This window comes from Chrysochloris asiatica, unplaced genomic scaffold, assembly GCF_000296735.1.
Source record: "Chrysochloris asiatica unplaced genomic scaffold, ChrAsi1.0 scaffold00040, whole genome shotgun sequence".
NCBI lineage: Eukaryota > Metazoa > Chordata > Mammalia > Afrosoricida > Chrysochloridae > Chrysochloris > Chrysochloris asiatica.
Genome location: NW_006408558.1, coordinates 19,915,062 through 19,928,334, shown reverse-complemented (window position 1 = coordinate 19,928,334; position 13,273 = coordinate 19,915,062). Strand labels below are relative to the sequence as shown.

General features: G+C 45.9%; 1 pseudogene; it reads left to right on the top strand.

Moving 5' to 3' along the window:
- Window positions 1-13,046, top strand: part of LOC102823190 — a 29,811-nt pseudogene extending 16,765 nt beyond the window's left edge.
- Window positions 13,047-13,273: the final 227 nt, after the last annotated feature.

Below are 13,273 nucleotides of genomic sequence, written 5' to 3'. Positions count from 1 at the left end.
TGGACTTTGATATCCCTGAGCTTTCTGGGCTTTCTAGCCTCTTTCACTGATCTCGTTGTCCTTATGCCAAACAGCTATCTTAATTATTTTAGCTTCATAAGATCTGGTTTATTTTAATATATAATAGTATAAATTCCTATCAATCTTTTTTTTTTAACTATAAAAATTTGGATTCTATTAGGATTGCATTATATTTATAAATTTATTATAATTTCAAAGACCTCTGATGTAGCAAGTGGTCTCTCTCTGTTCATTCTGGGTAGCCTGAGGTCTGTGTCCCTGAGGAGTTCTGAATTTCTGTCTGTACAAGTTATACCCATTTCTGAAGTTTATTATTGAATGTCTCTATACTGTATTGTGATTGGGTATGTTTTTCTATTTAAATTTCTGATCATGGGAGTATGTGGTAAGACTGTTAATGAAGAAATTGCTTGTTTTGTAAATAAGTATGCTGAATGAATGTTACAGTTAGAGCTATTTGGGAGGTAATTCAGCATCTTGGCTTAAAGTACAACGTTTTGAGTCAGACTATCTGGATCTCTTCTTGGACCCCCCTCTCATTCACTGTGTGACCATCTCTGTACTTCTTTGTCCCCGTTCGTAAGAAGGGATAAAAACGTTATCCACCTCAGAAGTGGGTGAAAGTAAATGAAAGAACATGTGCAGGTCTTGACGTGCATTTGTCGGCTCCTGTTCTCCTGGGTTTTCCAGGTAAACAACGACTTCCCTCCAGGATGATATTCATGTAATGGATCATCTTCTTGCTGTTTTCAGTGGTCTCTTCCTTTCTTGTGTTGGCTGCAGTGACAAGAATATTGCTGAAGAGTAGTGAGCAGGCCCACAGGGAAAGGAAGAGGAGGGGTGAAGACTGGGCCCTGGGGGCTGCTTGCAAAACCCACCCAGCCTACATTGCACTGCCAAGGATAGATATTTATGTTTTTTTTTTTTAATGTGAATTTGAAAAATATTGTTTCCATTTATTGTAGTAATACAAAGTTTCCTTTTTAAATTATTTTGTTCCTTTTTATGTTGCTATATATTCATGTAACAGAATTCACAGTTTTAAAGTAGATTTCACTGGGTTTAGTGTAGTTACTATGTTGTACAATCATCACCACTAATTCCAGAATATTTCATCTCACCCAGAAAAGAAACTCTATTTCATTAGCAGTTAGACCTAATTCTCCGTCTTCAGTCCCTGGCAACCAGGAATCTTTCTGTCTCTGTGGATTTGTGTATCTTGGACATTTCAGATACATGGAATCATGTAATCTGTGGGCTTTTGTGTTGGCTTGTTTCATTCACCATAATGTGTTTAAGATTCAGTACAGAATACTTGTTCAAGTATCAAGTACCAGTACTTCATTCCTTTCTATAGAATGAGGGGTGGCTGAAGAATATTTCATGCTTATGCCTGAATAAAAAATAATCTGTTGTATGGATACACCACGTTCTGTGTATCCATTCATTTGTTGATGGGCATTTGGGTTGTTTCCCCCTTTTGGCTTTTGTGGCTACTGCTACTGTGTACCATTTGTACACAAGGTTTCACATGAGCATGCTTTCAGTTCTCTCAGGGATGTGCCTACGAGTGGAATTTCTGGACCATATGGTAACATTATGTTTAACTTTATGATTGTAGCGAACCTAGTAGGTATGACATGGTATCATATTGTATGTAGTTTTGATTTGAATTGTCCTGGTGTGGCGCCGTGGCTTAATGCGCTGGACTGTAAAGCTGTTTGAACTGCCAGTGTCGGCAGTTCAAGCTCACCAGCCGCTCCTTGGAAACCCTAAACAGGGTCACTATGGGTTGGAACCGACTCGATGGCACTTAACAACAACAATGCCCTGGTGTGGCGCTGCAGGTAACATGCTGGACTGCAAGGTCGGTTTGAACCACAAGGTTAGTGGTTGAAGCTCACAAGCCACTACTTGGAAACCCTGTACAGAGTCACTAGGAGTCAGAACCGACAACAATGACTAACTCTAGGGTCCCTGGTGATGTACTGGGTTACACATTGGGCTGCTAACCACAAAGTTGGCAGTTTGAATCTACTAATCCTCAGGAGAAAGAGGAGAATTTCTGCTTCTGTAAAGATTTACAGCCTCAGAATCCCTACATAGGGTCATTGTGAGTTGGAACCGACTCAGTGGAAGTGAGAATGACAAACTCTACTGCACTTAGCAACATAACAACCACAAATGATTCATATGTTTATTTGTATTTCTTGTTTGCAGAGATGGCTATTCAGATCCTTTGCCCATTTTTAAAAATTGGGTTATTTCTCTTTCTATTATTAGTTATAGGAGTTTTTCTGTATTATGGGGGTTGCTGTTAAGTGCCATCTCATTGGTTCCAGTTGAGTGGTGGTGGTGATGGTGTGCTGTGCAGTGTTGTGGAGTTGGTTCCAACTCATAGCAGCCCTGCATCGAGCTTCCGAGGCTGTAAATCTTTATGGGAGCAGAAAACCTCATCTTTCTCCTGCAGAATGGCTGGTAGTTTTGAACTGCTGACCTTGAGGTTAGCATCCCGACTCGTAACCACCATGCTACCAGAGCTCCTTTCCAGCTGAGTAGTTGAGATTTATTTTCTCTGGTTCTGTGGGGGTTTTCACTTATTTGATGGTGTCCCTTGGCATAATTCACTTTTTTAAAAAATTCAAATGCTTTAAGGGGAAAATAGGAGGTTTGGCTGTCTAGCCATGACATCGTTCTCAAGGTGTATGTGAATGACTGAAGCTGTTCTGGGCTTCCCCATCATGTGACGTCAGCTGACAGTACTGGAGAAAAGGGTGTGAAACGTGTTTTAAATCAGTTACAGATATGGAACTTACTCAAGTATCATTCCTGGATCTTTTGAGATGAGTATCAGAGTTTTCTTCTTTAATTTTCTAATGATCCATTATCTTAGTGAAGTGCCAAATATTAAACCCTCCTTTGACTTCTGAAAACAAATCCTACCCTGGTCTGAGCTTTATTTACCAGCACAGAGTCACGTCAGGAAGGAGTGCCTCTTGCATGTCAGGGTTTTGGTATCAGGAAATTGGGATCCATCAGGAACATGGTTAAGAGCTGAACAACTTGATTTTCATTTCCTGCGTCACCACTTACTAGCATGTGACTTTGGCCAAATTTCTTAAATTCTTGAAACCAGTGCCCCCAGGGGTACAATGGGAACAAAAATAGCATTCCAACCTAGCTCCCTCACTGTTGGCTGTGGAACTGAAATGAGGTGTCAGGTTGCAGGTGTGAGTGAAAGGGGCATTGTTGGTTCGTACCCTTCTGATGCTAGTAAATACATCTGGCAACTTCTCACCATTCCCTGTACTTCACAGACACACACCATAGAGACTTGCAGAATACCAGCAGGGGCTCCCACTTGTTTTTCGAAGTTTAGTGGTTCTTTCAAAACTTCTTCAATTTCTGTCATGGTTATCAATCTGTTTCATATTTCTGTTGGATCCTCAGTAAAATTTTCAAAGTTGTGTTTTCCAAGTATTGATCTTTTTCATTTAGATTTACATATATAGTAGTGTAGAACATCTTTTAATACTTTTTATTAGTCTCCTCTGTGTGTGCAATTTGGTTGTGAACATTCTTCATTCCTAGTAATTTCCTCTTTCTTCATTAGACTTTCAAGGAAGCTATTTTGTTGGCCTTTTCAAAGAAATTGTTTTAGCTTAGTAACAGTCTGCTACTGTTTTGTAATATCTACTTTTATCTTTATGAAAATTTCCCCCCTGCTTTCCTTGGATTTTATTTTGTTTGTTTTCTAGTGGCTTTCATTGCACACCTAATTCATTTACTTGTAACAGTGGAGGAGGGAGGAGATGCAGAGTAGACAGGTGGTGGCAGGAGGTGGTTTCCATGTGACTGTGGGTGGAGGGATGGGAAGTGTTTCTGACAAGGCTGCCATGGAAACCCCAGGAAGGGTTCAGTCAGTAGAAACTGATATTGTTGCCTCATTCCAGCGTCCACATTGTCTAATGGCCTCCTCACTTGAGCAACAGGCTTCATCATCAGACACTGAACTGGTCGCCATGGGCTCAGGGACACAGCCAGTGGGCTGTCTTCATGATGCTCCCCTCCTCATGTGTACTGGTGACTCCCAGATAATGAGGTACAGCCACAGAGGAGCAGAGCCCTAACCCACAGGGGTCTTGGAGCTCTAGCTTAAGGGCAGGACCACCTGCCCGGGGCAGCAAGCATGAAGCATGACTGGTGGGAGGGAAGAACATGAGCAAAACTTGTGAGCTGTGAGGAGCAGTCATAGGAAGGTGGGGCTGGAGGGGCAGGATAAGACTTGGGCCTGGTGGGCCCCCCAGAACCGGGGATGTAAGTCCCAGGACAACCAAAGGGATTTATCTGTATTTGAAAAAAGTGTATATTTTCTTTCTGCTCTGTGGTGTCAGTCCTAATGTGTAACAAGTGTTTGAACGTTTTTATTTAAAAAAAACTATTATAATCCATTTCTGGTGTAATAGTTTAGTGGAGGAGGTAGTGGCGGTTGTTAAGTGCCATCAAATTGCTTGTAACTTATAGCGACCTAAGGAGGTGGCCTGTACACATTCTGCTTCTTGGACTGTCTGGCTCCCTTTCTTAATTGCTCAAGGTCTGCTCATGATTGTAACTATGACATGGGCGTGGAGAAGGTCTAGCCCTCCTGATGATTTTTGGTCAAATCACTGCACTAGATCTTGTGTAATGAGAAGCGCAAACTACATTCACACCACCTCTTCCTGCTTTTTCCCAAGGATTAAACCCGGAAGTGGTGGTGAGTTTTGATTCCTGGGCTCAAGGGGCACTATTGGCTCATTCTGGTGTGATGCTGTAGAGTAAGCACTAGACTACTAACCACAATGTCGGTGATTCAAACCCACAGCTCCTCGGAAACCCTGTATAGAGTCACTGTGAGTCGGAACCAATTCAAGGAGACTTAACAACAACAACAATTGGTTCCTTAGGAGGAGTTGGGACAGGGTGGACTGACCCTCCCCTCTGTGGGGTGCTCGCTACCTGACCTGGTCTGATGGCAAAGGTGTAGACAGCACCTGAACCCCACCTGGTCCTCTCATTTCTGACCAAAAATCCTCTCAGGAGGCTACTTAAATGTTTTTTGTTTGTTTGTTTGTTTTAATTGTTTCCTCATAGATGACAGAAAAAAATTTGATTCCAAAAGATGGGAGGACTAAGCAATCCGTTGTAGAAATATAGCTTGATGTAATTCTGTCACGTTGGAAACGATCTTCCCTTTGAACATGGTCTCCTATTGACTGCCCCACTGAAGTCATTTCTGCCGTGGAACCATTTCTGAGCTGACTGTCATGTCATAAACAGGCTGAGTCCATCTGCAATCCACAGGCGCCAAGGAGAGGGTAAAGTGTTTCTCAAAAGAAAGCACCTTTCTATTTCAGAAGCGTGCATAACCACTTTGTGTGGTCGGCTCAGTTTAGGGTAAGTAGACGCAAAGTCATCCAAGCATAAAAATGGTACCAGGAAAAGCACTGCATTCTAGAATCAGACAGTCAAATGTGATGTGCACGTGGGAGGCAGCTGGTGCCCAGTATATAGGTCAGTCAAGGACGGTGGTCTGGGCTTGGAGGTGATGCTGTATTGGGAGGAAATCTTTTCAAGACCTCAGGATAGCACTGCAAAGCATTTCTTCAGGGCCAGTGACACTTGAGATACCTACCAGATGCTTTCATTTTTCAAGTGTGGTCCAAAGAGAGGGCTGAGTTGGGCCAGAATTGCAATCAGCCAAAAGAGGCAGCAGTAAGCAGAACAAGTCACCAACCTGATGAGGATCACATCTAAGGGCAGGATGAAGCTCGTGGAGCCAGAACCCACTCATCACCATGAGCAGTTGCATACCGTGGTTGTCACCTGAGCTGCCAGCCCCTACCTTACCACTTCACTCAGGTCCCCCCTGTAGATGTTGAATTTTAAAACTCTAGGTACATCTCTTTCCCACTGTCTACTGATAGACATTTGCCTTTTTATTGGTTTTGTTGTTGTTAGGTGCTGATGGCAGTGAGTTCCAACTCATAGCGACCCTGTGCACAACAGAAAGAAACACTGCCCAGTCCGGAGCCAACCTCACAATTGTTACATTTGTGCCCATTGCTGCTGACAATTGCTCCTTGGGGGGTCTTCTGCTTTCTTACTGGTCCTCCACTTTACCAAGTAGAATGTCCTCCAGGGACGGGTCCCTCCTGAGAACATGTCTGAAGTATGAGATGAAGTCTGGCCATCTTGGCTTCTAAAGGAGCATTTTGGTTGTACTTATTCCAACACAGATTTCTTGGTTCTGGCAGTCCATGGTACTTTTAATATTCTTCTCCAGCACCATAATTCTTTTCTATACAGTTGTAATTGGCAGATGTTTTGCTTTCTTTTACTTCAGGTTATATTGTGGATACATTTGCCCAGCTGCAAGAATCCACCTGTTTTGGGTGAGGTCCCGGGGACACTCCAGGGTGTGAGCCTGTCCCCGCTGCCTTGGCTACATTGATTGGCAACAATAAACATTCTGTTGACATTTTGCAATGAGAAATCATGCTGTCAAGGTCATTGTGAGCAAATACCTCATTGTACCTCAAGGATGCTTGGGGTTTGCATTATCCCACACTAAAGGCAAGTGCGCTGGGCTGGATCTCCTTGTTGCTTCCCTGGGTCCTCCAGGCGGTTCCAGGGACCCATTATTCATCCTGTCACTCCCCATGGCCCTGCCAGCACACTGGTTCCTTTTGCTACTTGATTGGGAGTGTGTCAAGGTTCCTTGAAGCTGTTTGGATGGTCATGTTTTTAGTCAGTGGCTTGTTCCCTGGGGTTTCCCATGTGGTACACACCTACAAACCTGCAAGGCCTGTGGCTGACTTGGTTCTTTGCTCATCTTACAGAGTAAGCTTTGACACCCCCACTTCCAAGCCTTTTCTGGCCACAGCTTTGTTACTTCATCCTCAGGGTGGGACTTAGATGGCTGTACATGCTTCCCCTCTGCTACTGCGTAAGTAAGTGCCTGCCTGCCCTCCATGGGGGCCAGTTGAAGGGGGGCTGTGAGGGGACAAGTGTAAGGGAGAGGGGTGGGGGTGGAGGCCAGGGCAGTGGGCAGCAGGCCATCCTTCCCTGGGAGGGGGCTGAAACTGGACCTCAGGCTGGCTGTGAGGCCCCTGGGTGTCCCCAGGCAATGGATGTGTGTATGTGTGTGTGTGTGTGTGTGCGCACATGTGTCCAGGGATGTGCATGTGTGTGGCACGGGTCTGTGGGTGTCTTTGCATGTGTGCGTGTTGTTTACCTGTGTGAGAAGTGGGACGGTCTCTGCTTGGATTCTTCAGGCTGAGTAGAGAGGACCCAGTTCTCGGCCTGGGTGGCCACTGAACCACCTGAGCAGCATGGCCCTCTCTGAGTCTTGATTTCAACAGTAGGGCATGGCTGTGACTGAGATGGTTCAGCCCCCCTCCCCTCACGACTGGTCTGGACTGGACTCAGCCCAGAAGACGTGAGGAGCAGGAATGGGCCTGGGGGCAGGTACTGTCTGAGAGTCCTAAATGGGCTCAGTGCACTTCCTGCCTCTGGGCCCTACTGTCTTGGACCCATATTCCTTCTGATTCAGACCAGGAGAAAGGCTGTGGGGGCTCTGTGCTTCCAACTTTACTTTCAAATAATGGCAGTTCCCAGGAAGGAGTCCGTAGAGACGGTGGCCAAGAGCAGAGGACAGAAGGCAAGGCATCGGTGTGTCACCCCGAGAGGCTGGGCAAGCAAGTCTGGAGAACCATCAGCATTGAACTAGGACAGGGAGCTCCAAACCTAGTTCTTAGAGTTCCTGGTCCAATGAAAGCCTGGGGAGTTTTACCTTCATTGTAAAAGTAATCTGTATAGAGTTCAAAATGTAAATGGGTACAAATGGTTACAAAGTGAAAGTTATTTTCCTCTCCCCTCACCCATCTCAGCCTCACTACCCAGAGGCAGCCTCTCAAGTTTCTTAGCATCTTTCTGGAAATTTTTATTCACATATGTAGCCTCATTACCTAGGACTGTTCCCGAACCAGCAGGACAGTAACTCAGCCCACCCTCTGATTTGTGCTCCTGCAATGGACCTGACATCCAGCACTCAGGGGATGGTGGCCATGAAGTGGGGGGACAGGTGTCCCCCCGCTTTCCTTTGAAAGCCTGGGAGGGAGGGAGGCGCGGAGCCGCCGCAGGTGTTTCTTTTACTGAATGCAGCTCATGGCTGCATTCGGGTTTTGCTTTTCACCTTTGAGTCTGTGTGAAAATGAGCAGGAAAAAGCAAAAGGTGCTGGTGGTGGCACGCCTGGCAGTGCTGGGCCGGGGTTCGAGTCCCCGTGGCATCTCTGCTTCCTTCTAGCTCCTCTCCACTGAACAAGGGACACCATGGCTCCCATGAGGCACCTGGGCTCCTCTCCAGGTGTCCACCTGACCCACTCTCCTCCAGCCCCTTAAGAGGTCAGCCTAGGGCCTCAGAACACTAGATTGTCACCCTTTCCCAGGATGTACCTCACTGAGCCCTAATTGTAGGACTCTGGGGATCAACCCACCAGCACCCCTTGAGTTCCACCTCCAGGGGAGGGGCCAGGCAGGGCAGGGAGTGGCTCTGGGGGAACAAGAGTGGGACCAGGAGGAGTAGAGAAGACCAAGGTCAGCACTCTCCCTGGGGGGAAGCACTCCCAGGCCCACAGCCCAGCTCCCCAGAAGTCAGAGGACCCCAGCCCATTTTACCAGCCACCATGTTGATGCCATCTGTACTTGGAACAGGGCTGTCTGGGTGCAGCCTGACCCCAGTATATCCCTAGGAATCTGCCCATTTTGAGATAGGCTGTTCCTTGAAGACCCAACCACCCACCACCCACTGTACTTCAGTGGATTCAAACTTAGCAATCCTGAGGTTGTAAATCTTTAAGGGAGCAGAAAGCCTCATCTTTCTCCCACAGAGCTGCTGGTGGGTTTGAACTGTTGACCTTCTTGTTAACAGTCCTGTACTCATCCTACAGTGTTACTGGGGCTCCTTTAAAGACCCACATCCCATAGGAATAGCTGGAAGCAGGGGGTTGTGGGGTCCAAAGTTGACCTTGGGAGACGGGATTTGTCTCCTCAGTGGTGGGCTGTGGGCACCCCCAATTCATAGACACCCAGTTAGAACACCAAACCCTGGAGGGTCTTCCAGTCCACGCAGCCCAAACCTAATTCACCGGATGGTTTAGCTGTTCTGGGGATAGCTGGGCTGCAGCAAGTCAGAGGCAGGGTGGGGAGAAGGAGACCTGGACAGAGCTGGACCCAGCCCCTTAAAGGGCCTCAGATAGCCTGACCAGGCATGGTGGGCTGCACCAGACAACGGCAGCCCTTAGCCCTTTTGGCAAGTTCTGGGGTCTGAAATCGCTGTCTGAGGTCTAAGTGAATGTTCTGGTAGAAGGTAGGAAGGGGACAACGTGAAGCTACAGGCCCAGGTATGAGTCACACTGTCCACCAAGGTGCCCATCTACCTGAAGTGCAGCAGCTGTAAGGGCAAGAAAGAGAAGCTGAGGAACCTGCTGTCCTCAGATATGATCAGCCCACTGCTGGGGGACTTCCGCCACACCATCCACATCAGCAGCGGTGATGGTGGGGACATGGTCATTGATATCTCCTTCCTGCAGGGTAAGTTCCACTTCCTGCCAGGCACCTTGGACCTGCCCTTTCAATTCACGAATACTACCACAGCGTGCAGATTGGAGCTCCCTGAAGGGTCCTGAGAACCCCCAGCCAATGGATCCTTCTTCCTTCAGACCCCCTAACCAAAGGCTCTACTGAAGTTGACACCCCTACCTTCTGGCTGGGCCGTCAGTGTCCCTGACTGGTGGGTTGGGGTAGAGTGTTGGAGTGGTTGGTTGTGGGGGAGGAAAAAGGAAAGGCTCAGCCAGTCCAAGGAATTGGGCACTGGGCAAGCTGTTCTGGACCTTTAACTTACCATCTTAGACCTGGGGCATGACACCAGTGACCCCAGGTATCTATGGTAGGCAGAATAGGTCCTCAGATCTAATTATGTCCTAATGTCTGGACACCACTGGGGGACCACACCATCCACATTGGCATGAGTATGTTGCCTTCGTGGCAAAGGGACTTTGCAGGTATGATTGGTGGTGGTGGTGTGCCATCAAATGGGCTCTGACTCATAGCAACCCTGCATAGGGTTATGAAGGCTGTAAATCTTTACGGGAGCAGAAAGCCTCATCTTTCTCCAGCGGAATGATTGGTAGCTTTGAACTGCTGACCTTATGATTAGCAGCCCAACAAGAAACCTCTATGCTACCAGGACTCCTTGTAGGGATGGTTAAGGATCTTAAAATAGGGAGATTATCCTGGATTAATCACTAGGTCCAATGGAATCTCCAAGTCCTTCCTTATGAAAGAAAGAGGGGGCAAGAGAGTCTGTGAACTGTAAAGGTAGAAGTTTTGTAACAAACACAGGGGGGAGGGAGTATGGGGGGGGTAATTTAAATTATTATATATGCCTGAGTGTTTTTATGTACATCTCCCCACCCACACACCCCCACAAGAAAAAGGAAAAACACAGGGAACAGAAGCAAATACTGTTGAATGATAATGCACAGAGGAGATTGTAATCATTGCAATGAAACAATAGTGTAAAGCTGATGTTTTCCCATGTAAATTATCACTCAGTTCACAATTTAAAAAAAGACAGAGAAGAGTCTGTGAGTCAGAGAAATTTGGTGCTCGCTTTGAGGTTGGAGGCTAGACCAGGAGCCAAAGAATGCAGGCAGCCTCTATGAGAGGACTTTAAAAGGTCTGTGGAAAAATGGAATTGAAAGCTAATGGATATTTTCCAGCAACTTTCTGAATCCCCCTTGTATAAGCTACACAAGGCAAACATCTCTAGATTCCCTTCTGGAGTCTCCAGAAGGGATGCATCCCTGAGGACACCTTGATTTTAGCACAGAGAGAGTTAGTCATCCCGGACTTCTGACCCCAGAATTGTAAAGGTAATAGTTACACTGCTTTAAACCACTGATGTGGTGGTATTTTGTTGTTGCAGCATTGAGTGGCCTGCCTCGCCCCTCCCCTACATGCGTGGGGCTTCTGGCTGCAATATCTAACTGTTGCTGGTGGCTGTGTTCCCAGTTCTCGTCCCATTTGTCTCAAGTTTCCTCTTGACCTTGGGCTGGACTCTGCAAGCTGTGATCTCATCCTGGGGGAGACCTTGGTCCCAGAAGCCTTTAGGAACATTTTGCCCGATTCCTGAGCTGAAGCAGGAATAGACCAAGTGCTCAACTGTGACTACTCCCACATTGGTTGGATGTCATTCTGGTCAGGATCTGTTAGAGGACTCAAGTGTAAAACTATCCAACTAAGCACAAGGTACACAGAGGCCCCCCAGCAACATTCTGCAATATCAGAGTGTGGGGGAGCACTAGGAGAGGGGATTTGTTGCTGCTCCGATGATTCAACCCATCAGCTTTACTGAGTATCTGCAATGTGCCAGGTGTGACTCCAGGTACGGGAACACAAGACAGACACCATCCCTGCTCTCTCAGACATTATAGTCTGGGAGAAAGACAGATAAATTTGTAAGCAAGTCCTTGGGGGCACAAATAGTTAAGTGTTTGACTTCTAGCCACAAGGTTGTGGGCCAAACCTACCAGACAGGCCAGGTGATCTGTGTCTGAAAAATCAGTCACTGGAAACCTTTTGGAGGCACAGGGTTTGCCATATGGTGGACCACGTGGACCAGGGCTCGACAAATGTTCATTGAGTGAATGAACTGGATGATTTAGAGGAGACCTCTTTGAAAAGGTGACATTTATGACTATAACATGAAAGGGCTTTTCCAAAGAAGCAATAAGGCTCTTCTGTTATGTCAACAAACTACCAACACTGCAGAGGAGCCAAAGGACCTCATGGGGCTCAGCCTAGATGAGCGCATTTATGTGAAAGTGAGAAATGACTAGGAACTTTGAGGAAGATTACATGCTTATGATTCATGTTTAAATATGATAGAGAGAGGTGTAGAAGAAACTGTGTCTATAGAAATCGATGAAGAAACATTTGAAGAGACATATAAGTCAACCAATTGATCCAAGAAGAACAAAGTCCTTGACAACTTCAATCTTTTCTCTGTTGATAAGAATGTTGTTTATTGGTCCAGTGGTGAGGATTTTTGTTTTCTTTACATTGAGATGTAATCCATACTGAAGGCTGTGTTTTTTGAGCTTCATCAGTAAATGTTTTAAGTCCTTTTCACTTTCAGCAAGCAAGGTTGTATCATCTGCAAATCGCAGGTTGTTAATGAGTCTTTCTCCAATCCTGATGCCACATTTTTCTTCATATAACCCAGTTTCTCAGATTATTTGCTCAGTATATAGATAGGCCAACATTCACGGAAGCAGCAGTCAAGAAATCAAATGACGTATTGCATTAGGCAAATCTGCTGCACAAGATCTTTATACAGTGTTGAAGTGCAAAGCTGTCAGCTTGAGGACTAAGGTGCACCTGACCCAAGCCATGGTATTTTCAATAACTTCATAGGCATGCAAAAGCTGGGCAGTGAATAAGGAAGACTGTATAAGAATTGATGCTTTTGAGTTATGGTGTTGGAGGAGAATATTGAAAGTGCCATGGGCTGTCAAAAGAACCAACAGATCTGTTTTGGAAGAAGTGCAGCCAGAGTGCTCTTTGGAGGCCAGGATGGCCAAACTTCGTCTCTCATACTTTGAACATATTGTCAGGAGGGAATAGTCACTGGAGAAGGATATCATGTTTGGACAGGTGGAGGGTCAGAGAAAAAGAGGAAGACCCCCAACAAGATGGATAGGCCAGGTGGCAGCATTGATGGACTCAAGCGTGACAACAGAAGTGAGGTTGGCCCAGGACCAGGCAGTGTTTCATTCTGCTGTGCATGGGGTCATTATGAGTCAGTATAGACTCAATGGCACCAAACAACAACAACATAAATCAACAAAATGGAATATTCCAACGCTCTTTGTTAGCGAGATGATATTGTACTAGTTGTCCCTCCACTGAGAGTTGGCTAAAACAATGATTGTGTCTTGTGTGGAAAAGAAGAGATTTTATACAACTGCTTCTTTCTTGTAGAATATATTCAAAAGAGAAACCTGTGTAAATTTTAATATTCAGAAATGACCAAGAATTCTTCTACTCCTGAAATGAGTTGATTTGCAGATAACCAGCAAATTCTGGAACTAAATGACATTCTAATTTATCTCCAGCCCATCCAATAAATTATTGGTGTTACTGTTAA